At 41.3% G+C, this 24,414-nt stretch overlaps 1 long non-coding RNA gene and 1 other non-coding gene across 4 annotated transcripts in view; one reads left to right on the top strand and one right to left on the bottom strand.

Annotated features, from left to right (window-relative positions):
- The first annotated feature begins 219 nt into the window (after window positions 1-219).
- Window positions 220-24,414, top strand: part of LOC122206568 — a 51,719-nt gene continuing 27,524 nt past the window's right edge. For 2 of the 3 annotated variants that reach the window (XR_006196515.1, XR_006196514.1), the window contains exons 1-2: window positions 220-532; window positions 7,993-8,118. This is a non-coding gene — a long non-coding RNA (uncharacterized LOC122206568). The remainder of the gene's footprint in view (window positions 533-7,992; window positions 8,119-24,414) is intronic. The other variant, XR_006196513.1, reaches the window with a different exon arrangement.
- Window positions 11,893-12,010, bottom strand: LOC122207523. The gene has a single exon (XR_006196924.1). It is a non-coding gene; the product is annotated as a U5 spliceosomal RNA (small nuclear RNA).

Genomic DNA, 24,414 nt, shown 5'->3' with positions numbered 1-24,414 from the left:
GTTACATTGCCTACCCCTGCTCGAGACCCGGCACGCGACCCTGCAAAGGGCCCGCCCCGCCCCCTCCCTCCTAGGAGGCCCGCCCCTCGCTTCGCACCCCCTCATTGGCCCGCTGCCCAGCCAATAGGCAACCGCCTCCAGGGCCTGTTACCCCCTCCGCCCCCCCCACTCAGACAAAGCCTAGAAGGGGCCGTTAACTGACCTCGCTCTCCCGCAGCTTCTGAATCTTTCCCGCTCAAAGTAAACCTGTTCGGGATTGGCTCTGATTGGCAAGCAACAGCTCTATGATTGGCTAATAGGGCAGCGGAGGGGCGGGGCGTGGAAGGTAAGGAAAGACAGCAGGCCTACCCCGTGGGAGAAGCCGTGGAGGTGGTCGGAAGATTTGAGAAGTCGCCCAGCAACTGGCTGATAATCTAAACCTATCGCTGCGCACCTTGTGCCAACATTTCATTTTTGGCCCTTGGGCCCTTCCCTAACTCCCAGAGTCCTTTGGAACAGCCAAGAGAATAATAGACGTGCCCGTTTACAGAAGGTGAGGAACCCGTATGGAGTTGGGTGTTGTTGGGACACCCCCTTCCCGAGGCAGAGCTGCCCTCTGTTCTAGGACCCAGGCTACAATCGGGGTGAAGGCGTTTTGGTCTTAACGTAACTCCTGAACATATTTCACTCTGACCTCCGCCAGACAGGCCATTTACGTGGGCAGTCTCATTTGGAGATATGATAGTCTCAGAGAAATGCTGAATGTTGTGTGCGTTGAAATATGGAAGATGAGAAACCTAGAGGCTGCGAAAACCTTTAAGGTGTTTATATTTAAAATCAAAACCTGAGAAGCGCTCAATAAGGTGAAAGATGTTCTTTTAATTCAGGAACAAACGGAAATAGTACAGGGGGATAAGTTTTATTGGCGCATATTGTCCCAATAGTTATTTTGGATCTCTACCCAGCTTTGGTTTAAGAAAGCAGACCAGGAGAGCTGCCTGGGTGTCCATTGAGAGTCGGACTCCATTTCGGCTCAGGTCATGATCCCAGGGTGGCCCTGGGATCCAGCCCCCAAGAGGGTTCTGTGCTGAGCATGGAGCCTGCTTAAGAATCCCTCTTTCCCTCTGCCCCTCTCCCCCATTTGTGCATTCTCTCTCTCTCTCCCTAAAATATAATAAACATTGTGTGTGTGTGTGTATTCTTGTTTTACTTATTTTGAGATAGAGTGTGTGAGTTGGGAGGGGCAGAGAGAGGAGGAGGGAGAGAGAATCCTGCACTATTAGTGCAGAGCTGGATGTGAGGCTTGAGCCCACAAACCGTGACATCATGACTTTTTTTTTTTTTAACGTTTATTTATTTTTGAGACCGAGAGAGACAGAGCATGAACAGGGGAGGGGCAGAGAGAGAGAGAGGGAGACACAGAATCTGAAACAGGCTCCAGGCTCTGAGCTATCAGCACAGAGCCCGACGCGGGGCTCGAACCCACAGATCGCCAGATCATGACCTGAGCCGAAGTCGGACGCTTAACCGACAGAGCCACCCAGGTGCCCCATCGTGACATCATGACTTGAGCTGAAGTCCACCGCTTCATCAACTGAGCCACCTAGGCATCCCTAATAAAAAAAAATAGAAAGAAAGAAAGAAAGAAAGAAAGAAAGAAAGAAAGAAAGAAAGAAAGAAAGAAAAGAGAAAGAAAGAAAAAGAAAAGCAAGCAAGCTGATCAGGCTGTACCAATTAAATTTCTTTCCGCACTTCACCCTTAAAGTGGCTGATGTGCAGCTCATTCTCCCCTTTCATTGACAGCATTCTGTACCCCTCTCCCTCCCCCATTGTACCCAAAAGAATTTTGAACAAGTACGAAACCTCTTATGTATCTTCATTATTGTAGTAAGATATACATAAAATTTACCATTGTAATCATTTTCTAGTGGACAATTCAGTGGCGTTAAGTACATTCCTAGTGTGCAGCCATCACTGCTATCCATTTCCAGATAATTCTCACTATCTCAAACAGAAACTCTGCACTCGATAAACAATAACTCCCCATTTCCTCTCCCGTCAACCCCTGGTAACCTCAATTCTAATTTCTGTCACTTGGATTTTGCCTCTTCTAGGTACCTCACCTAGGTGGAATCATACAATATTTGTCCCTTTGTGACTCTTATTCATTAGCAAATGTCAAGGTTCATCAGTGTTGTTGCATGTGTGAGAACTTCATTCCTTTTTATAGCTGAGTAATATTCCACTGTACCTGTATACCACATGTTGTTCATCCATTTATCAGTTAATGGATACTTGGGATTTTTCTCTTTTTCACTATTGTGAATAATGCCGCTATGAACATTAGTGTATAAGTATCTGATTTCTTGTTTTTTAAATTCTTTTGGGTATTGGGGTGCCTGGGTGGCTCAGTCCATTGAGCATGTGACTCTTGATTTCGGCTCAAGTCATGATCCCCAGTTAGTGAGATCGAGCCCACGTTGGGCTCTGTGCTGCCAGCTCGGAGCGCGCTTGGGGTCCTCTCTCTCCCTCTCTCTCTGCCCCTCCGCCACTCATGCTCCCTCTCTCTGTCTCTCTCAAAAATAAATAAATAAACATTAAAAAAAAAACCCAAAGGTTATAGGAAAATTTAACATTCCGTTTAACACAAGTGAATACATTATTAAAAGAACACTTTGGTTATGAAGCAGGGCAAGTATTTAGTATGTAAGTAGTACTTTATTTCAGCTCTTGTATTTCTTTTTTAGAAGGTCTCATTCTTTCTTAAAAAAATTTTTTCAATGTTTATTTTTGAGAGAGAGAGAGAGACAGGGCATGAGTGGGGGAGGAGCAGAGAGAGAGGGAGGCGCAGAATCTGAAACAGGCTCCAGGCTCTGAGCTGTCAGCACAGAGCTCGATAAGGGGCTCGAACTCACCAGCCGTAAGATCATGACCTCAGCCGAATTTGGACACTTAACCGACTAAGCCACACAGGCACCTCTAGAAGGTCTCATTCTTCATGTATGTGTTGGGGGGGTTGGATTTCACAATCATACCCAAAGATATATACAAACCTCAGATTAAAATGAGGACTTAGAAATACCTACATAATTGGGGCGCCTGGGTGGCGCAGTCGGTTAAGCGTCCGACTTCAGCCAGGTCACGATCTCGCGGTCCGTGAGTTCGAGCCCCGCGTCAGGATCTGGGCTGATGGCTCGGAGCCTGGAGCCTGTTTCCGATTCTGTGTCTCCCTCTCTCTCTGCCCCTCCCCCGTTCATGCTCTGTCTCTCTCTGTCCCAAAAATAAAATAAAAAACGTTGAAAAAAAAATTAAAAAAAAAAAAGAAATACCTACATAATTGTTTTATGTATTCTCTGCCTTCATCTGAATTTAGTTTTTTGGGGGAATGGTGACCTTCTTTCTCCATTTATTGAATGTTCCTATATAGGAGCAACCATAAAAGAATTTTATGTCATAAAATTGATTACATTTTGATAACCTTGGTCCATCTCAGAATGATGGTGCCCTCAAGTAAACTCCTTTTTTTCCTTGTTATTTTGGGATATTTAAGTGAATCTGAACTTATGATTGGATTTTTAAAAGATATTTAAGAACATTCTTTGATACAACTGGAAACGTTTTAAACCTATTCCATCCTTAAAAATTAGTGCAGAATGCACACTTCATCAAAATATACAAGGTTGGGTGTTTTTGTTTTATAACTGGAAGACAATGTACAATGTGGTACTCTTCAGTTACATTAGTGAAGCCCTTTTTATACTTTTACACATACTTAAACATTTTGTTTTGTAACAAAAATAATCAGTTTCATTGAAAAAAGTCAGTCTGCCCCCTAGAAATGTTTTGAGTGATAAAATAAATAGGATTTCATTATTCTCCCAACTAAAACTTCAAGTTCAAATAAAATACATATTTTTGAAAGTTCAAGGTGTATCAGGGGCACAGTCTCAATGCCAAAGAGAGAACTCTGAATTAATTCTTCATAGAAAGCAATCATATAATTCCAAGTCAGTATATAATTAATTATATATCACTGCAGGATTATTATTTATGCTCACATCTGTATTAAATGAATTGCTTTTCCAGTTTCCTAGTGGACTAGTGGTCCAGTGACTTAAATGGACTGCAAATCTACCTCAGTTCAAACCATGCAATTCTTTATAGGCTTCTCTGACTTGAGGGGTTAAATTATCTTAATTATACCTTTGAAAATTAACTGGGCTTCCATATGTGGTTTCTCAACCTCAACAGGTTGTGGGAAGAGTAAAAATGTATTAAGGAAACTTCACTCAAAACTGGAGTTGGGAAAACATGAAGGGCAAGCTTTCACACATGTACAACCATTCCTCCCAGCTTGCCTAGTCCAGCAGGAAGGAAGATTTTCTCTCAGCCCAACAACAAGAAGCTACGCTCACCTGCAGCCAATGAGAGGCTGTCACCACTTCCAACTCTCATTTTCCTCCAATGAACTTTTGTTCAAAGCATCCCTCCCAACTTCCTCCTTAGCTCTATGAAGGACCCCTCTCACTTTGTTCTCAGAACTTGCTTGTGGTTTGCCAGAGTTTGCTTGTCCTGAATTGCAATTTTCCTGCTATTCCTGAAAAAAACTCTTTTGTTGGCTGAATGGCTTACCTTTTTCTTTTAAAAAGGATGACAGAAGCCTTACAAAAGGCTCCTTATCAGAGCTATTTGAAGCTACTCCCTTTTTTAATTACTCAAATTAGGGTTTTTCTGTTTCTCTAGCATTATATTTATAGCTTCTTCATATATATATATATATATATATATATATATATATATTGAACTAGAGTTTTCACTATAAAATGAAAAGTTCTGAATATCTGTCTCACTGCCCTCCAGAACTGAGTTTCTATTTCTCAGTGTTTGATTGGAACCAGACATTAGAAGAGGTTCATAGAAGAGTGCCACCAGAAAAAGACATCTTTTAAAGCTGTCTTTATAAATTTCCTTTAGGCCTTTAAATTTCTCCTGAATTTGAGGGATCCCCAGACCATATAAGGGTCTTCTGACACAATGAACCAGAAAACAGATCCTTAAAAAAAATTAAGATCCGGAGTTTTAATTTAGGCTACAGAATTCAAGAAGTTATGAAGGGGTCTATTTTTAAAGTTCTAGCAAAGCTTTGTGTGTTGTGATGTACCACGGCAAGTAAGCTTGCTTCCCAATGGTAATTAAGTTAAAAGAAATTTATGGAAAAGAAAAAAAAAAAGGGGAACCTCGGTGGATCAGTCGGTTAAGCGTCCGGCTTCGGCTCAGGTCATGATCTCATGGTCTGTGAGTTCGAGCCCCGCATTCGGCCCTGTGCTGACAGCTCAGAGCCTGGAGTCTGCTTTGGATTCTGTGTTTCCCTCTCTCTCTGCCCCTCCCCTACTCATGCTCTGTCTCTCTCTGTCTCAAAAATTAAAAAAAAAAAAAAAAAAGAATATTCATGAAAACTGTGGTTTCCAAATTGGATGATTATATACCCTTAAAGTGGGAAAAAATTCTGTATTTATAGAATCTTTCCAAAAACTCACAGCTCACCTTATTGTTGCAATCTTTAAGCAGCACAAATTTCTATATTATTTCATCTATCTTATATTCTATTTGAGCAGCCTTAAGATACTGTGAGAGCACCTACCTATAGGTTCAGTCTGAAAACTGGGTTGTTTTAGAAATCATTGTGTTAAATAATGAGACTCTGCATCTTTTTCAAGTAGTCAGAGCCTGGAGATAGCTGTTCCATTGCAAGAGATTTTAAAACCTGGCTTAGGTTCTGAGCTGGCCCCTGATCAGGCAGGGTTCTCCAGGCTGTCCATCCCTAGGGTACCTACAAAGTTGAAACCTGGAAAAGCTACTTCCTTGACTCTTGGAGAGCAGAGTATGGGAGGTTTACCCAAGGTCTTTACCTCTGATCTGGAGTCCTACTGCTTGTCTGGCCTGATGATCTGGTGCTTGCTCCCTCCTGCTCTTTTTTTTTTTTTTTTTTTTTTTATAATAGACTTAATTTTTGGATGAGTTTTAGGCTCACAACAACACTGAATGGAAAGTACAGAGAGTTCTCATATACTCCCTGCCCCACACATGCACAACCTTCCCCATTATCAGTATTCAGCACCAGAGGGGTACATTTGTTACAGTTGATGAATTGACACATCACTATCAGTCAAAATCCATAGTTTACATAAGGGTTCATTTTTAGTGTTGTACATTCTGTGGGTTTTGACAAATGTATAATAATGTGTATCTACCATAATAGTATCATACAGAAAAATTTCACTGCCCTAAAAATCCTCTGTGCTCCACTTACTCATCCATCCCTTCCTCCTAACCCCTCGTGACCACTGATGTTTTTCCTGTCTTCATATTTTGCCTTTTTCAGAATGTCATATACTTAGAATTATTCAGTATGTAGCCTTTTTAGATTGGCTTCTTTCTCTTAGTAATATGCATGTAAGTTTCCTCCATGTCTTTTCATGGCTTGATAGCTCATTTCTTTTTAGCCCTGCATAAATATTTCATGTCTGGATGTAGCACAATTTATACATTCACCTACTTAAGGACATGTTAGTTGCTTCTAAGTTCTGGCAATTGCGAATAAAGCTGCTGTAAACACCCATGTGCTGTTTTTCGTGTACACGTGTCTTCAACGCATTTGAATAAATATCAAGGAGCATGATTGCTGGATTATACAGCAAAAGTATGTTTTGTTTTGTAAGAAACAACCAAACTGTCTTCCAAAGTGGCTGTGCCATTTTGCATTCCCACCAGCAATGAACAGGAGTTCCTGTTGCTCCATTATCCTCACCAGCATTTGGTGTTTGTTAGTGTTTTTAGTTTTGGCCATTCTAATAGGTATGTAACGGTATCTCATTGTTTTACATTTGTTTACCTCTTGCTTGTACATATTCCTGGCTCCTCATTGTTTCTCTTCTTTTTCTTACTGCTCAGCTTCTAGACAAGTAGTTCTCAGATCTGGTCCCCAGATCAACACCACCACCACCTAGGAACTTGTTAAAAATGGAGTTTGGGGGCCTTGCTCAAACCTACTGAATGAAAACTCTATTTTAACAGCCTTCCAAGTGATTCTGATGCAAGCTAAAATTTGAAGACACTGTTCTAGACCTGTACTGTTCAACATGATAACCTCCAAAAATGTAGTTATTGAGCTCTTGGGATATGGCTAGAATGAATTATGATGTCCTCTAAGTGTATAATGCACCCCAGATTTTGAAAACTTAGTATGAAAAAAGAAAAAGCAAGATACCTTGTTGGTAATTTTTATATCAACAACATTGAAATTAAAATACTTTGGATATATTGGGTGAAATAAAATACATTATTAAAATTAATTTCCCCTGCTTTTTTTTTTTTTTTTGGTTTTGTCATAGGGTTACTAGAAAATTTTGAATTACATTTGTAGCTCTCATTGTATTTCTGTTAGCATTACTCTAGACTGTGAGTCAGTGAACTACAACCTGTGGGCTACTCTGGCCTACTGCCTGTTTTTATATGGCCCATGAGTTAAGAGTGGTTTTAAATTTTTAAACAATTGAAAGTAAATTTTCAAGAATTATCACAAAAGAATGATATTCCATGACATGTGAAAATTATATGAAATTTAAGTTTTATTGTCCATAAATAAAGTTTTATTGGACTGTGGGCACACTCATTTATTTTTATATTGTCTATGGTTGCTGTTCCTCTATAGTGGCAGAAAACTAGCTGTGGCAAGAGCCCTATGGCCTACAAGTCTAAAGTATTTACTAACTGGTGCTTTGTAGAAAATATTTGCTAAGCCCTGTTCTAGACTGTCAGCTTCCACATGCTGTGTAGGAGAGGACCCTGCTTTTAACTTGCCCCTATTCTTTGTTCCCAACCTTTGCTTACCTTTTAGGCCCAACTCCTTGACCCTTACAACCCGAATCTCAGTGGTATTTTGGGGCTGCAAGATTTGATCTATGCATTTTTCAGGCTACAAACAGGTAGACCAATAATGTTCTTGCCTTCCAGAACTGCACAAGGAACTATGGACCCAGCAAAAGGAACAGAGAGATGCTCAGTAGCTTCTTTCTCCAAATGCGGGGCCTTCCTTAAGGACGAGAGAACATCGGATTGATAGCTCCACCAAACTGAGAGGTAAGCCTATGATTTAGGGCTGGCCCCTTTCTTTAATAACTCAGCAACACCTCTTGAATTAAAACTCTCACTCTCTCTGTGCAGCTTATGCCTACTCTCAGCCAGTGTATTTGGCTTCTGCAGCACCTTGTTCTGCCAGATATATTGTGGAAATTATTATGATGGTTTTTTCCACTCCAGTGAAGCAGACGTCTGGATCCCTTTGTGAGCCTCTTGATCCTTATTCCTTACCACCCCCACCAATATGCAACCAAAGTCTTGTTGGCTCAATGAATCTATATGGTCTCATTTTATAGAATCCCCAAAGAAGAGAAATATGGCTGTGTTTTCCAGAATGTTAATTGATAACAGTTCTTGGCAACAGTACTCTTCCTGGCTTTCCCTCTTTAACCTACTCCTTCCACCCATAATAATAGCATCATTCCTGAGTAGATTGGCACCAGTCTGGAGTTTCTCTCTCTCTCTCTCTCTCTGTCTCTCTCTCTCTCTTTCTCACCTCTCTCTCTCCCTCTCTCTTTCTGTCTCTCCTCTCTTTCCCCAGCCCCACCCATAGGCCCTTCATTCCTTTTTTCCTTGCTCTACTGATTATACCTGGACTATTTAACTTTCTAATATGAGCTGGTTTGTTGCACACTCCCTGAACATTGTAATGATGTGAATATTAATAATTAGAAGAGGCCTCACTGAGAGATGTTATTCCCGATTTCAACCATACTTCATTGTCAAAGTTAAGGAGAGGTCTTGCATCTCTGTTCACTTAAGAACTGTCTCCTCTAGTCAGTTACCTTTAGATTCTGTAGTTGAGTTGAATTTAGACTCTGGGCTTCGAGTGGGAAGAGGCAGAAACTGTTTCACATAGGTAAACCCTACACAAATCTGGCTTTTCCTGTCTAGCTCATCTTAAATATGGGGCATCAAGAGGGAAATCTATCAGGGGGTTTCTGTTGGAAAGTAAGCTGGGGGATCAAGTGGCCTAGTGTTTTATTCCAGCTTTTCTCCAGATGATCTCCAGATTTCTGGCGTTTACCTTCTCTGGGCTTCAATTTCCTCATCTGTAAAATAAAGGGTGTGATAAATCACCCTGTAACATTCCTTCCAACTCTAAATTGTTCTGGTTCAAAATGTTGAAAATTTCAAGTTAGTATAACCATAGAATTAAAGTTTTTTTTTAAATCTAGAAGTGCTCTTGGGGATCATTTGACCCAATCCTTAGGCGTCCCGATGAGGCTCAGAGAAGCACAAATCACAGAGCTGGTGGTGCCAGAGCTGACTCTAGAACTCCCCTTTCCTTCAGAGGATTGCCTCTTGGAGAAAGGGACATTAACAAGATCACAGTCACTTTGTTTTCAACTCTTGGTCTGTAGTAAGGCATCATCTTATAATTATCTACTCATGTAATCATCATCATCATCGTTGATCACTGAGAGAATTTGCTACTACCCAGGATAGTGCTGTTGTCTTTTGGAAATAATCAGTAAAATGTGGGGCAGGTGGGACCACCTTAGTACTGTTTTTTTAAAGAGATAAAATTTAAGTTTTTTGAAACCAAAGTTGGTGAATATTTTATTTGCAGAAACTTTCGTATTTTACCTAGATGTTTTGGCATCAAGTAGATCAGATTCCCTGACTAGTAAGGTATTTCCTCATAAATTTAGAAGCAACCGTCCTGGGGTAGCCCCAGTTTCTTTGGTAGGAAGGAGAATATAATATACAATAATGTTTTTTTCCCTGTGTATATATATATATATATATATATATATATATATACACACACACACACACACATATATATATATATAAATATATATATTTATAAAGTATATATATATATATGTGTGTATATATACATATATATATATACTTTATAAATAGAATATTCTCCAGGAAAATAAAAAGTGGCTTCTTAACATACAAATTCCAGGGACCTTTGGAATAAGACACCAGTTTTGCATGTGTGGCAATAGCCATACAAATTTTGGTAATCAAACAAATTTTGGGAACTATGTTCTGGGCCGATGATTCTGTTCTGATCTACCACTATGATTCTTTTTGTGTCATAAGCAGCCTGACTGGCTCCAAACATCAGCTGAATAGTTTTGTTTTGTTTTGTTTTTAATCTCTGCCAGTGGCTCTCACACTTTAGCCTACCTCAGAATTTCCTAGAGGACATACTAAGAAACAAAATGGTGCAACCCCCAGCGTCTCTGATTAAATAGATCTGGGGTGTGGTCCCATAATTTGCATTTTTAAACAAGTCCAGGGGTGATGCTGATGCCTCTGGTCTCAGGACTATACTTTGAGAACTACTGTTCTACCTATGCCTTTTGGCCAAGAGCTTGCAGGTGAATACTGATTGGTGAATTCAGTGCACAATGCAGGTGATGGTGAGTTTGGCTGGTGTTATTTTTGGTCCCTGTAAGCCAGACCAAGAACAACTTTACTATCCTGTTATCACATTAAATGCTACCTCAGCTGAGATCAGGGGTTCCAAGAGCTTTTGACAGGGAAACTTGAGCTTACCCGGGCCATCCCCTGTCTTTGTGCAGAAAATATATTATTTCCCTCCTACTCCAAGACTCAGAGAGGTGATTTACCTTGTCCATGATTACATAGCTGTTAACTGCAGTACCAACACCAGAACCTTGACCTCCAGCCTCCCCAAGCTTTTCATGACAATGAAATTAACATTGATAGCGACTGCTTCCCTTTTGCTTTCAGAACAATCTTCTCAGCAAATGTCTACCTGATTTCAAATGGACATTTTCCAGTGGTCATTTGGCCAGAAGGATTAGAACTTTCCATTAATGTCATTGCTCTTCAACCACATGTGTCCTCATAATGCCAGCCAGCTATTTTTCAGTATGTTCAAAGTGTAAGATGAGGGAGCGTGGACATAGCCATGCAAATTTATCTATACTTTTAGAAAACAGGCATATGTTTCACTAAATATTATCATCATCTTGAAAAGACAAACTGTTAGGTAATTTACTCCCTCTGGTCTGAATGTGAAAAGCTAGGGAATATCCTGATGGAACTTGCTCATCTGGTAGTACAGGCAATAAAGATTTTGATCCTATAGATTCCAACTTCAATTATGCAGCAACATTGTTGGCTGGAAATGAAAGACCAGACTTCTTAGCCTCCTGTCTATCCCTAGCATTTCTTCTACCTTCTTCATCTTAAAGAGTGAGATGCCTGGCTTCCTGCAGCCCTTCCTATTAAGAGGGATAGATCATGAAATATTCTCTCCTCACAGCAGGTCAGTCATGGTAACTACATAACCAGAAATGAACGATTTCGTAACTGTGATGTTGATAAATTTTTAAGCAGCTCTCTCTGCAACTCTCCACTCCTGAGAAGAGATGGCATAGCTTTGAGTCTGAACAGAGTTGGGGGGAAGAGGGATGGAAAGCAGAACTAAAGACTTCATATGTGGGGACAGTATGGTTAAGAGTGGAATCTCCTACCCATTTTTTTGTCTTTGTTTTTAGATTTTGGAGATCATACTTTTTTATTTTATTTTATTTTATTTTATTTTATTTTATTTTATTTTATTATTTTTTTTAATGTTTATTTATTATTGAGACACAGAGCGTGAGCAGGGGAGGGGTAGAGAGGGGGGAGACACAGAATCTGAAGTAGGCTCTAGGCTCTGAGCTGTCAGCACAGAGCCTGACACTGGGCTTGAACTCAAAACTGCAAGGTCATGACCTGAGCCAAAGTCAGTTGCCTAACCAACTGAGCCACCCAGGTGCCCCATACTTTTTATTTTATTATTTTTTTCCAGGCAAGTTCTCAAAAAATCAGTGAAGGACTCAGAATTGTTTCTCTCCATGGAAATCTTCAGTAAAAGGTGAAAGATTTTATGCAATCTGAAGAGAAACCAGAGTATGGAGATCATACTTTTTAAAAAAATCTTTTATGTTTATTTATATTTTTGAGAGAGAGAGAGAGAGAGACAAAGTGCAAGCAGGGGATGGGGAGAGAGAGAAGGAGACACAGAATCTGAAGCAGGCTCCAGGCTCTGAGCTGTCAGCACAGAGCCCAACATGGGGCTTGAACTCACAAGCCATAAGATCATGACCTGAGCTAAAGTCAGCCACTCAACTGAGCCACCCAGGTGCCCTTGGAGGGCCTACTTTCTAACGCAGTATGAACCAGTGGTGAGAACCTTACGCTAATGCTCACAAGAGCCATTGGAAAGCGCTAAGCCCTGAGTATGACTCTGAAACAATTTTTCCTATAAACGATTGGGGCTTCTCCCCCCTCCCCCCATTAAATGTATGTGCATATAATATGAAAAAAAAAAACCTATTTGACTTCAGAAACCTAGTTAGATTTACTAGAATACAAATACAATCTCTTGAACTGAAAATCAAAGTTATTTGGTATTATGTGGACTAGACTGGTATTGAAATTTTCCACTTTTTTTTTTTTTTTCTTTTTAAGGAGAACATTCTCTTTTCTCTTCCCCATGGTTTTACTCTCCTTCATTGTCCCTGAAAGTTTTCCACTTTTTAACGGGTTGTGTTGATATTTTATTGACGTACCTACCTAGGTTTATTTTTGTGAGTGCAGTAAATTCTACCAATCATGGAGCTGTTTCGGTGATTGTACAGATAAAATCCCTGAATAAACAGTACTTGGAGGGAACTTGTGTGACCTGGTTTTGTCTGGTCATCTGTATGGTTATTGCATTTTTGTGATTTAGGAGAAAGGAGGATTCCATCTGATAAACTCTGGTGGGGAACTCTGATCTGTACTAGTCAGAGATGCTACATGATCTTCAAGGGCTAAGGGGATTGTGGTGATGTGGTTTACAGGTCACCTCACTGGATATTAAGATTAAACCCTGCCTGGCGAGTTCAGCTGTTTCTGTTTACCCAGTACTCCCAGCCTCACACGCAAACCCCCCCCATCTTGATTATTTATTTCTTGTTGTTTGAGCTTTCTTTTTGGCTTTAGGAAAATGTCATACGTTGAGGGAAGGGGTGTTGCATGGGTCATGACTTTGACATATTCTTTGGCCAGTGCACTATCAGAAAACACTTTCAGGAATTCCTCATGCTGGGAGCAGTTACTAAAAAAACTCAATTAAAAAATACATACATTTTATGTTAATTTTCACTTCTTCCGTAAATATTTTTTTTCACTTTGCAAGGATAACAACGGCTTGTGGAGAGGTTAAACAATATAGAGTAGGTTAAAGAAAAAAAGAAAAAGCCCCTAGGAATCGCATCATACTCTCAAAGCCTTTAGTCTCTCTCTTCCATGTATATGTGTATACTCATGCATGAGCATAATGGAAAGCACATGTCATACTAATTTTCCTCCCCACAGCACAAATAGAAACAATGGGGCATAATTTAATATGGTAGTGGTAAATATTATCTCCATGAAACGGTGCTTTAGTTTTAGCAAGATCTTTAGTTTTAGGTTCTGTCCTGACAGTTGTGAAATTATAGTTACATAGATAAGTTCATGCACTACCACATTCATGTACATCTTTGTGTGTGTGTTTTATCACATTTAAGATGGTTATAAAAAATCCCCCCCCGCTTTGGGCTTCTGGTTATTACGTTGTTTTTTTTGGAAAATATTATAAAAGAGATGGGGATACATTGTGATGTGCATCTGCCATTTTCACCAGACAATATTTGATGGAGATCTTTCTATCTGTAGACTTAGAAGATTTTATATATATATACATACGTATGTATATATATATATATATAATATACACATACGTATGTATATATATATATACATACAGTATATATTATATATACGTCATATAATAGTATATATGATATATATTCCTTTGAAATATTCTCTTATGCAAATTTTCTATAATTTATAATTAATTCTCAAATTTGTTTTATTTGATTATAAAAGTAATATACACTTGCTTTAAAACATTTGAAAACACTACAGAAATGTGCAAAATAAAATGTAAGTTTCTTCCCCCTAGTTTCTTCACTCCCTTCTAAGAGTATCTACTATTAATAGTTTGGTATGTATCCTTCCAGACTTTTTTTTTTTTTTTTTTTTTTGAGAGAGAGAGAAGTCACGTGTGTGAGCTGGGGAGAGGCAGAGGGAAAGGGAAAGAGAAAATCCTAAGTAGGCTCCACGCCCAGCACAGAACCCAACTTAAGGCTTGATCCCACAACCATGAGATCATGACCTGAGCCAAAATCAAGAGTTAGACGCTTAACCAACTGAGCCACCCAGGCACCCTATTCCAGACTTTTTTACTTTTGATACAAACAAAAGTAAATAATATGTTTTTTTTTTTTTCAAAAAATGAGGTGATACTATAGTATAATGTGATTCTGCAACTTACTATTTTCAACCAACAATATATCATGAGACATTATCAAAGTATTTTCTTTCTTTCTTTCTTTCTTTCTTTCTTTCTTTCTTTCTTTCTTTCATTTATTTATTTTGAGAGAGAATGAGCATGAGCCGGGGATGGGCAGAGAGAGAGGGAGAGAGAGAATTCCAAACAGGCTTCATGCTGTCAGCGTGAGCTTTGAACCCACAGACTGTGAGATCATGACCTGAGACAAAATCCAGAGTCAGATGCTTAACCAGCTAAGCCAGCCAGGCACCCCAAAGTGTGTATTTTTTTTAGTGACTGCAGAATAATCCAGTAGTATGGATCTATCTTCTATTGATTAACATTCTGGATTCCACCCCCCCCCCCAATTTTTACCTATTATTTTTGTTCACTTGTCTTATAAAGATTATGTTCATTTAAATTTTTTTTTTAACATTTATTTATTTTTGAGAGACAGAGAGAGACAGAGCATGAGCAGGGGAGGGGCAGAGAGAGAGGGAGACACAGAATCCAAAGCATACTCCAGGCTCCGAGCCATCAGCACAGAGCCCGACATGGGGCTCAAACTCACGAACGGCAAGATTATGACCTGAGCCGAAGTCAGACACTTAACCGACTGAGCCACCCAGGCGCTTTGAAGATTAAGTTCACTTAATATGTTGTTGATACATAAAACAAAATGCCCTCCAGGAAAGTTACACCATTTTATATCTTTACCAAAAGTGCAGAGAGGATCTATTATCTGGGTATCATATATTTCTTCTTTTATTAATTTGGTAAAGAATAAATGTAATCTCCTTGTTCATTTTATTTGTATTTCTTTAATTACTAATTAAGTTAAATATCTTCTTATATGTCTATTGACCATTCAGCTTTTCTTTTTTTTTACAAGTATTTTTTTTAAGTTTATATATTTTGAGAGAGAGTGTGTGTGTGTGTGAACAGGGGAGGGGCAGAGAGAGAGAGAGAGAGAGAGAGAGAGAATACCAAGCAGCACAGAACCTGATGGAGGGCTCCATCTCATGAACTGTGAGATTATGACCTGAGCCAAAACCAAGAGTCAGACGCTTAACCAACTAAGCCACCCATATACCCTTCAGCTTTTCTTTTATATACTATCCATTCTTATGCTCATTTTCAATAGAAGTAATTGACTTTCTCTTTTTAACTTGTAAAAGTACTTCGTGTATTGGAGAAATTAGTTATCTGTCATAAGAGTTGCCAATATTTTCCCAACTTATTTGTCATTCAACCTTGTTTATAGTAACTTTTGCCATACAGAATATACAGAAGTTGCTTCTGTTTGTATGTTTTATGTGTGGAGTCAAATTTATCAATCTTTTCCTTTTTGGTTCAAGGGCTTCATGTCAAGCCTGTAAAAATCCCTCATCACCCCAGGATTATACAAAGTACTACCATATTTTCTTTCTCGTACTCTCCTGCTTCCATTCTTCTACATTTAATTCTTTAATCCATCTGGAATCCATTTTGGTATGAACTGTGAGGTATGGGTCCAACTTAATTTTTTTCCCAAAATAGTCAGCCATTCATTCCAACAGCCTTTATTAAACAGTCCATCTTGCCCCCACTGATTTTAACTAATTTTTTTAAACATGTATTTATTGTTGAGAGACAGAGAGCAAGCAAGGGTAGGGCAGAGAGAGAGGGAGACACAGAATCTGAAGCAGGCTCCAAGCTCTGAGCTGTCAGCACAGAGCCCAACGCGGGCCTTGAACTCACCAGCTGTGAGATCATGACATAAGCCAAAGTTGGACGCTTAACCGACTGAGCCACCCAGGTGCCCCTTAACTGGCTAATTTAGTGTACACTAATTTTCCAAAACACACTTGAGTCTACTTTTGGACTCCATTGTGTTCCCTTGATCTGTCATCTGTTCCTGTGCCAATGACACAATGTTTTAATTTCTGTAGCTTAAAGATATTTTCTTATATCTGGTAGGACTACTCCTTTAAAAAATATTTTTATTTCCACAAGTTTTTTTATTTTTATTTTTTGTTTTAGACAGAGAGAGCAAGCGGGAGAGAGGGGCAAAGAGAAAGAGAGAGAGCCCTAATGCGGGGCTTGATCCCATGACCCCGGGATCATGACCCAAGCTGAAATCAAGAGTTGGACACTCAACTGACTGAGCCACCCAGGCACCCCTCCACAAGTTTTTAAATTGAGGTGAAATTCATGTAATATAAAGTTAACCTTTTTTTTTTTTTAATTTAAAGTAGGATTAACACTTAGCATGGACCCCAACGCGAGGCTTCATCTCAAGACCCTGAGCTGAAATCAAGAGTTGGATGCTTAACCAACTGAACCACCTAGGTGCCCCAAGTTAACCATTTTAAAGTGGACAATTCAGAGGCATTTAGTACATTCACATTGTTGTGCAACCATCGCTTCTATCTGGTTCCAAAACATTTTAATTACCCTAAGAGGGAAACTTCATACCCACGAAACAGTTTTTCCCCACCCCACCCCCACCACACACACAAATTTTTAACACAAAAAATTAAACTTATATTATAAAATCCCAGGCTTCAAGTCACTAGATTCTACTCCTGAAATCATTATTGCACTATATGCTAAATAACTTGGATGTAAATGAAAAAAAAAATCCCAAGCTTTAGATCCACCATGTGTTAAGGAAGCTTAAAAATCCAAGTCCAAGTTCAGAATTATAGAGAAGCCTTTCCTTTCCTTTCATTTATTTTATTTTATTTTATTTTATTTTATTTTATTTTATTTTACTTATTTTTTGAGAGAGAGGGGGCACAAGGGAGTGAGGGGCAGAGAGAGAGAGAGAGAGAGAGAGAGAGAGAGAGAGAGAGAGAGAGAAGCAGGGCTCACCCAAAGTGGGGCTCATGTTTTTTTACCCAAAGTTGGGCTTGTGCTCACCCAATGTGGGACTCAGACTCACAAACTGCGAGATCATGACCTGAGCTGAAGTCAGATGCTTAATGACTTAGCCACCCAGGTGCCTGAGAAGCCTTTCGTGATTAAGGAATGCCTCTGTATCCCCCAAGCTTACTTCTACGTCCCCAGTAGCCCAAGACTCAGCTCGGATTCTTTTAATCTACTGCTAAATTGCTTTGTGATTTTTCTTAAGCATCTGTGACTTGTGTTATGTCTCCTCAACCACCTTGTAAACCTGCTACTTTTTTTTCCTCCAGTCCACCCTCATAGAACCTGGCACTAGCTTTACACAGTCACGGCCTCATTAAAATATGGTTGATTGATTGTTATCAAAACTTCCATATTGGATTTAGTGGGGTGTCAGGAGACTGCATGGTGCATGATTTAAGTGGGAATTAAGAGGGAATTCAACATACAGCATTTTACTTTCAGATAATATACTACTAGCTGCCATTTATTAAGTGCCTATTATTTTTTTTTAAATTTTTTTTCAACGTTTATTTATTTTTGGGACAGAGAGAGACAGAGCATGAACAGGGGAGGGACAGAGAGAGAGGGAGACACAGAATCGGAAACAGGCTCCAGGCTCTGAGCCATCAGCCCAGAGCCTGATGCGGGGCTTGAACTCACGGACCGTGAGATCGTGACCTGGCTGAAGTCGGACGCTTAACCGACTGCGCCACCCAGGCGATCCTATTAAGTGCCTATTAATTGTCCTGTCATACACATTAACTCACTGAAAAATTCTTACAACAATCTTCTGGGGTGGAGGTTTTCTGATGATATTCACTGAGATGAAATAATTTGCTTAAAGTCCCTGGGTTTAATGTCGGATCCATACTTTGAACCCAGGTTAGGGTTCTATCCTGCACCTTCTACCATGCTTCATTGTGTCCATATAGTCTCTGCATCAAGGGCTACCCATCACATTATCCCAATGAATGTTTTTACATCCATTGTTTTTTTGTTTTTAATGTTTATTTATTTCTGAGAGAGAGACAGAGACAGAGACAGAACATGAGCAAGGAAGAGGCAGAGACAGATGGAGACACAGAACGCAAGACAGGCTCCAGGCTCTGAGCTGTCAGCACAAAGCCTGATGTGGGGCTTGAACTCACGAGCCATGAGATCATGACCTGAGCTGAAGTCGGAGGCTTAACCGACTGAGCCACCCAGGCGCCCCTACATTCATTGTTATAGTCAGGTTTGTCTTGAAGGAATGTGCTTGTCTCACAACCTTACTTCATGCCCTGGCCAAGCTATCAAGGATCAAGTTCATTTCTTGCTTTATTCTGTTCTGTGTTCTGGATGGAGTCCCATGCTGGCTGGCCCAGGTGTTAAAACTGTCACCAGTTTAACTGTCACAGTTAAAACTGTCACATACCAGCTGGAGCTGGTATGTGGAGTCAAAGCCAGGCACAGCAACCACCATAGGGATGGGAGACATCATTTTCCTAAAGGGAGGAATCCTGGGAGCTTCATCTCTTCTCAGTCATCCCACATGTAGCATCTCCCTCTTTTCTTCTAGAAAAATGTATGAAGCTTGGGGATGTCAGAGAGCACTTTGGAGAAATTTAGTGTAAACGAATCAGAAATATATGGATTGGCTTTCCCGCAGAGGAGACTCACATTTTAAAGTAGAAAGGAAAATATATGGGACAAAGACTAGGTGGGCTTCTGAGTATGGCAGGGTGGGGTTGGGGTATTTCAGCAAATTCCGAGAAGTGGACCATACCAGCCCAACCTGCCCCTCACAGTTGCAGAAAGACAGCCAGCTCTGGGACGTGTAGTCCTGGATGTGTGTTCTCAGAGGACAGAGGCCCTGCATATGGAAGTGAGAGGCATGGATTCAGGATGCGGTAATGCCACTTGGCAGCTCTTGCGACCTTTGTGACTGGACAATATCATCACTTGGTCCTGGTAAATTTCTTCATCTGTTTAAAAGAAGCAGGGGGTTATTTAATGATAGCATCTTTCCCACCTGCTTGTGTGGTTTTGTGACATGTTTCCAATTTGCTATAAATTAGTAAGGCATTATCATCATTTAGATGCATACTAAAGAATTTAGAGAGATAATAAGTGATGATAATGAACAAATTAGGTCAAGTGGACTGACAATTTTTAAAATGGCTATGAGACTTCTTCAGGGCGCCTGGGTGGCTCAGTCATTTAAGCGTCTGACTCTTGATCTCAGCTCAGGGCATGAGCTCACGATTTGTGAGATCGAGCCCCACACTGGGCTCTGTGCTGACAGTGCAGAGCTTGCTTAGGATTCTCTCTCTCTCCCTCTCTCAAAATAAGGAAATAAACGTTAAAGATTTAAAAAAAAAAAAAAAGACTTCTCCTTCAAGGGATGTTAGATGAGAACTAACATGAATAACTATGTTTATACAGATGACCCCTTTTCAGCCTGGATTTCTGACATACATTCATTTAGTAATAACAGGATCCAGTTCCCCGTGCTGAGTATGAGTGTGCTCTGGGGGATGGGGGGATGGGTGGAGCACGGGGACTAAAAACCCTTAATGCTGGAAGGAAACTTAGGGATCATTAATTCCTATTTCCTCATTTTCCAGATAAGCAAAATGAGGCCCAGAGAGACAAGGCAATTTGCCTGAGACCACTCAGCTAAGGCTGAGCTGGGGCTCAACCTCAGCTTTTGGTTCTTGCATTCTAGTGATTTGATAAAATAGTAAATGACAGTGAACTAATTGAAGAACGCTTTGAAAACATTGTCAAATAGGTCACTTTGCACCCGTTTTTCTTCTGTCCTCGGGGAATGCAGAGATGGCTGATGCCTGATTGGTAAGGTAGGGAAGAATTGGCTCCCACAAAATCCACATCAGACCTCTTTAAAACTTCCAGGTGTCTTGCTTGCATGGAGAGGTTTCTCAGATCTCAAGCTCATCTGCAGTGAGCCACAGACCTGGGAGCTCCAAATGTCTCTTCCCTATCCTCCTCCTAGCCTTCTCACCCCAGGAGACAAGCAGGCTGATTTCATTCCCAAAGGAATGACTAAGTGATCATTGGACTCAGACCAGCATAGGGAGAAATAGTAGGAATATGTTCATGGTTGTTTCTGTAAGCCTCAGAAACATCCTTGGCCAGGCAAAAGATAGGATGATAATGGAACAACCATCATCAAGCTATAAGAAACACACATCCTGAAATGGGTCTGGTTCTAGTTGGGAAACGGAGACCCCTTGACTTGTAATGGTTTTGGCTGCATTTTTGCTCCTCTTTTCTGACCCTTAAGGTTCAGCCCTGTGCCTGGTGCCTCACTGGTTGCTTTCCAGTTTCCCAGCCTCGATTCCTGCTCCCTGACACTTGATTTCTCAGACTATATTTGCTTTGTCTATCTACCCACACTATGCTACCTGCTTTTTCCTTTCTGCCCTAGGACCCCTAGATTTGACCTCTTGCTTGTTTAACCCATGGTTTGTTCCTTCCATCCTTTACTCTCTACTCAGGATTTGAGTTTTTGTCCCCACAACTTACTCAGCTGCCTTCCCTGCCTGCCCCTAACTCTGACCCCTTCTACTATGGAAACTTGTTACTACTCCATTTCTGGGGTGACTCTTCCCTGCCACATCCTCATCTTACATTCCCCATGCCCAAACCCCAAACTGACAAGAACATGGGACAGCTATTTGCCAGGTACTTTGCCGTCATTATCATCCCCCACAGCCATGTGGTGTCCTTACTCGGATGTGGCTACAGGACATTGCCCATCTCCCCTGGCCTGTGTGCCCTCCACAATAGCAAATCATCAACAGCAGACTTGGAGACCAGTTGCCTTGAGTGCAGCAAAGCTCCGCAGTCCTCCCAACTCTCCTAGAGCCAGTGCTTGGCATGGGGGAAAACAGAACCAGGTTGATTCTTCTCCCTAGCCATCCACAGTGGCACCAAAAGGAGAAAAGGCATATCAAGCCATGTTGTACATTTGGATCAATTAATTAAACGTCCCCCACCATGACCCTCTTTGCCTTGCAGAAGCGGAATGTTTCAATGTCAAGATGTCTCAGCGACGCCTGGGTGGCTCAGTCGGTTAAGTGTCCAATTCTTGGTCTCAGCTCAGTTCTTGATCTCAGGGTTTTGAGTTCCGCCTCTGCATTGGGCTCCATGTTGGGCGTGGAGCCTCCTTTTTAAAAAAATTGTTTTTGGGGCGCCTGGGTGGCGCAGTCGGTTAAGCGTCCGACTTCAGCCAGGTCACGATCTCGCGGTCCGTGAGTTCGAGCCCCGCGTCGAGCTCTGGGCTGATGGCTCGGAGCCTGGAGCCTGTTTCCGATTCTGTGTCTCCCTCTCTCTCTGCCCCTCCCCCGTTCATGCTCTGTCTCTCTCTGTCCCAAAAATAAATAAAAAAACGTTGAAAAAAAAAAAATTGTTTTTAACATTTATTCATTTTGGAGAGTGAGAGAGAGCATGAGCGGGGGAGGGGCAGAGAGAGAGGAAAACACAGAATCTGAAGCAGGCTCCAGGCTCCGAGCTGTCCGGCACAGAGCCCGACGTGGGGCTTGAACTCACGGACGGCGAGATCATGACAGGAGCCGAAGTCGGATGCTCAACCGACTGAGCCACCCAGGCGCCCCGGAGCCTCCTTTTTTAACAAGTTAAAAAAGATGTGTGTGAGAGGGCACCATCTAGAGGGTTATTGTCAGAATCTGAGATGTAAGGACCAGAACCTGAACTGGAGACATGGCCCTAGTGTAAACATGACGAGAAAGCAAGAGACAGATATGAGACATTTTCATGAAAAAGAGCAACAGAACTTGGAGACTACATGGATGTAAGGGATAGAGAGAAGGATCAGTCAATGCCAAGGCCGTTGTTGGAATTAACCAGGTTAAGGTATCTCTAGCTGCATCGCCCCCTGAGCACCTGCAACCAACTGGTCTAAAATCTAACAGTTTTCATCTCCAAGCCAGTTCTTCCTGTTTCTCCCCATTCGATTCAGTGGATCTAGCACTCCCTTAGCTCTCCACATTTGAAATTCTGAAAGGTCTTTGACTCCGTCCACAAGGTCTTCCTGAAATCCAGTATATCACAAATCCTGCTGATGTTCCCCTTATAATGTTTCTTAAAGTCCACCCCATCTTTTTATTCTGAGTGCTCCCACCCTGAGTTAGGGTCTCAGAGTTTCCAGCCAGGACTATTGCCTCAGTTCTACCTTCAGTCTCCCTGCTTCAATCCATGCCACACTCAGCTGCCACATCATCTTTCCAAAACACCACTTGAAACATGCTACCTTCACTGCAAAAAATATGCCCGTGACTTCTGTTGTGTGGGAAATCAGCTTACTGCAATGGTAGTAGCTTCCCAAGTTCATGACCAAGTGAGCTATCTCTAAGGTCGCAAAATAGAAAGGATGCATAGATTGAGTTGAAATGCTCAAATCGTATGGTTCATTAAGTCAAATTAAAACACATAGCAAGAAACAAGGGGAAGGAGAGGGATGAGACTACTTTATCAACTTAGGGTAGTGTACAAGCAGGGTGGAAGGAACACACTACTTGAATTTTGGGGTACGCAGTGTCTATATATTCTGTATCTCTCTGTGCTGCATCAGGCTTCTCTGTTGAAATTATAAGGACCAGAGTCCTTATAATTCAAGCTAGGGGACCCACAGAATGAAAGTGCACTGGGGGCCAGTGGCAAACATATGAACAAGCACGCGGGGCCATAGCTGTAACTTGCTATTTAGCCTCCTGAGCAGCCATGAGTATATTTGTATATCTCGGCAGAGTAGACAGGGAACATACCAGAGTAGATGTCACCAAAGTGTCATATTAAAACCTCATGTGGGGCGCCTGGGGGGCTCAGTCAGTTAAGCATCCGACTCGATCTCAGCTCAGGTCTTGATCTTGGGGCCATGAGTTCAAGCCCCATGTTGGGCTCCATGCTGGGCCTGAAGCCTACTTAAAAACAAAAACAAAAAAATAACTTATGAACATCGAGTCCTCATGTACATATAGTCTATCCTGAATATTATTGCCTTTGGTATATTTAGTGCCTTATGTATCTTATGCATGTTTAGGATGTCATAACTATTTAGTAACTTTTATGCATTTAGTGTCCCATGACTATTTAACACGCAGGCGTCTTGTGAATATTAGTCATCTCTTAGTCCTACCACACATGCTCTACTTGACCTCGGCCTAGGTCTAACAAACATGTTGCTTACTAACTACTCACCTATACTTAAAACATCTTAAAATGTTTCGCTCATGTTTTACAAACTACCTACTTATTTCTCTTCTATAACAGGATTGGATATTCTCAAATCGTATCCCCACCTTCCCTTTGCTCACAGTGCTGTAAACTCCTGGTCCACCCCCGCTGCCCCAAATCTGCTCCTCCTTCAGACTTTCCCATCTCCAAAATGGCACTTCCAGACCTCAGGGTGAACCTTGACAAAAACTCTCCTTACCCTCTTCATAAGCAGTTTGTCCTCAAGACCTCACCTCTCCACTCCTGAGACACACTTCCACCCCCATCCAAGCTGTCATCCAAGCTGCAGTTCACTGCTGCTGCTTCCACTCTTAGCCACTTCAGTCCTGTCCCACACAGCGTCGCAGACTGATCTTTCTCAGAAGTCAATTGGATCATGTCACTCTCCTGCTTAAAACCAGTCACCGATTCCTCATTGCCCTGAGGGTCAAGTCCGAAGTTCTTAATGTGGTGTCTGTGGACCTGTGAGATGTGGCTTGTGCCACTCCCCAGCCTCACCTCGGCACCCTCTCCCTTCCCAAGGCTCCTCCACATGATCTCTAGTTTCTTCCTTTGGGCCTTCATATTTTCTATTACTTTTACCGGGAACGCCCCTCTTGCTCAGGATTCTGTCTCCCTCACACACACACAAACCAGCGCTACTCATTTTTCAGGCTTCAGCTTAAACGTGACTTACTCAGAGAGGCTGACCCCCCAGCCTATTGAGGGCCTGCATTGTTCTGTCTCATAACACCCTCTCGTTTTGTTTCCTTCATAGCATTTATTCGACTGTGGATTTATTTAAAAGCTGCCTGGCTTCCAAGCCA

The sequence above is a fragment of the Panthera leo genome, chromosome E1 (genome assembly GCF_018350215.1).
Source record: "Panthera leo isolate Ple1 chromosome E1, P.leo_Ple1_pat1.1, whole genome shotgun sequence".
In the NCBI taxonomy this organism is placed as follows: domain Eukaryota; kingdom Metazoa; phylum Chordata; class Mammalia; order Carnivora; family Felidae; genus Panthera; species Panthera leo.
This window is presented reverse-complemented; position numbering and strand designations above follow the sequence as displayed.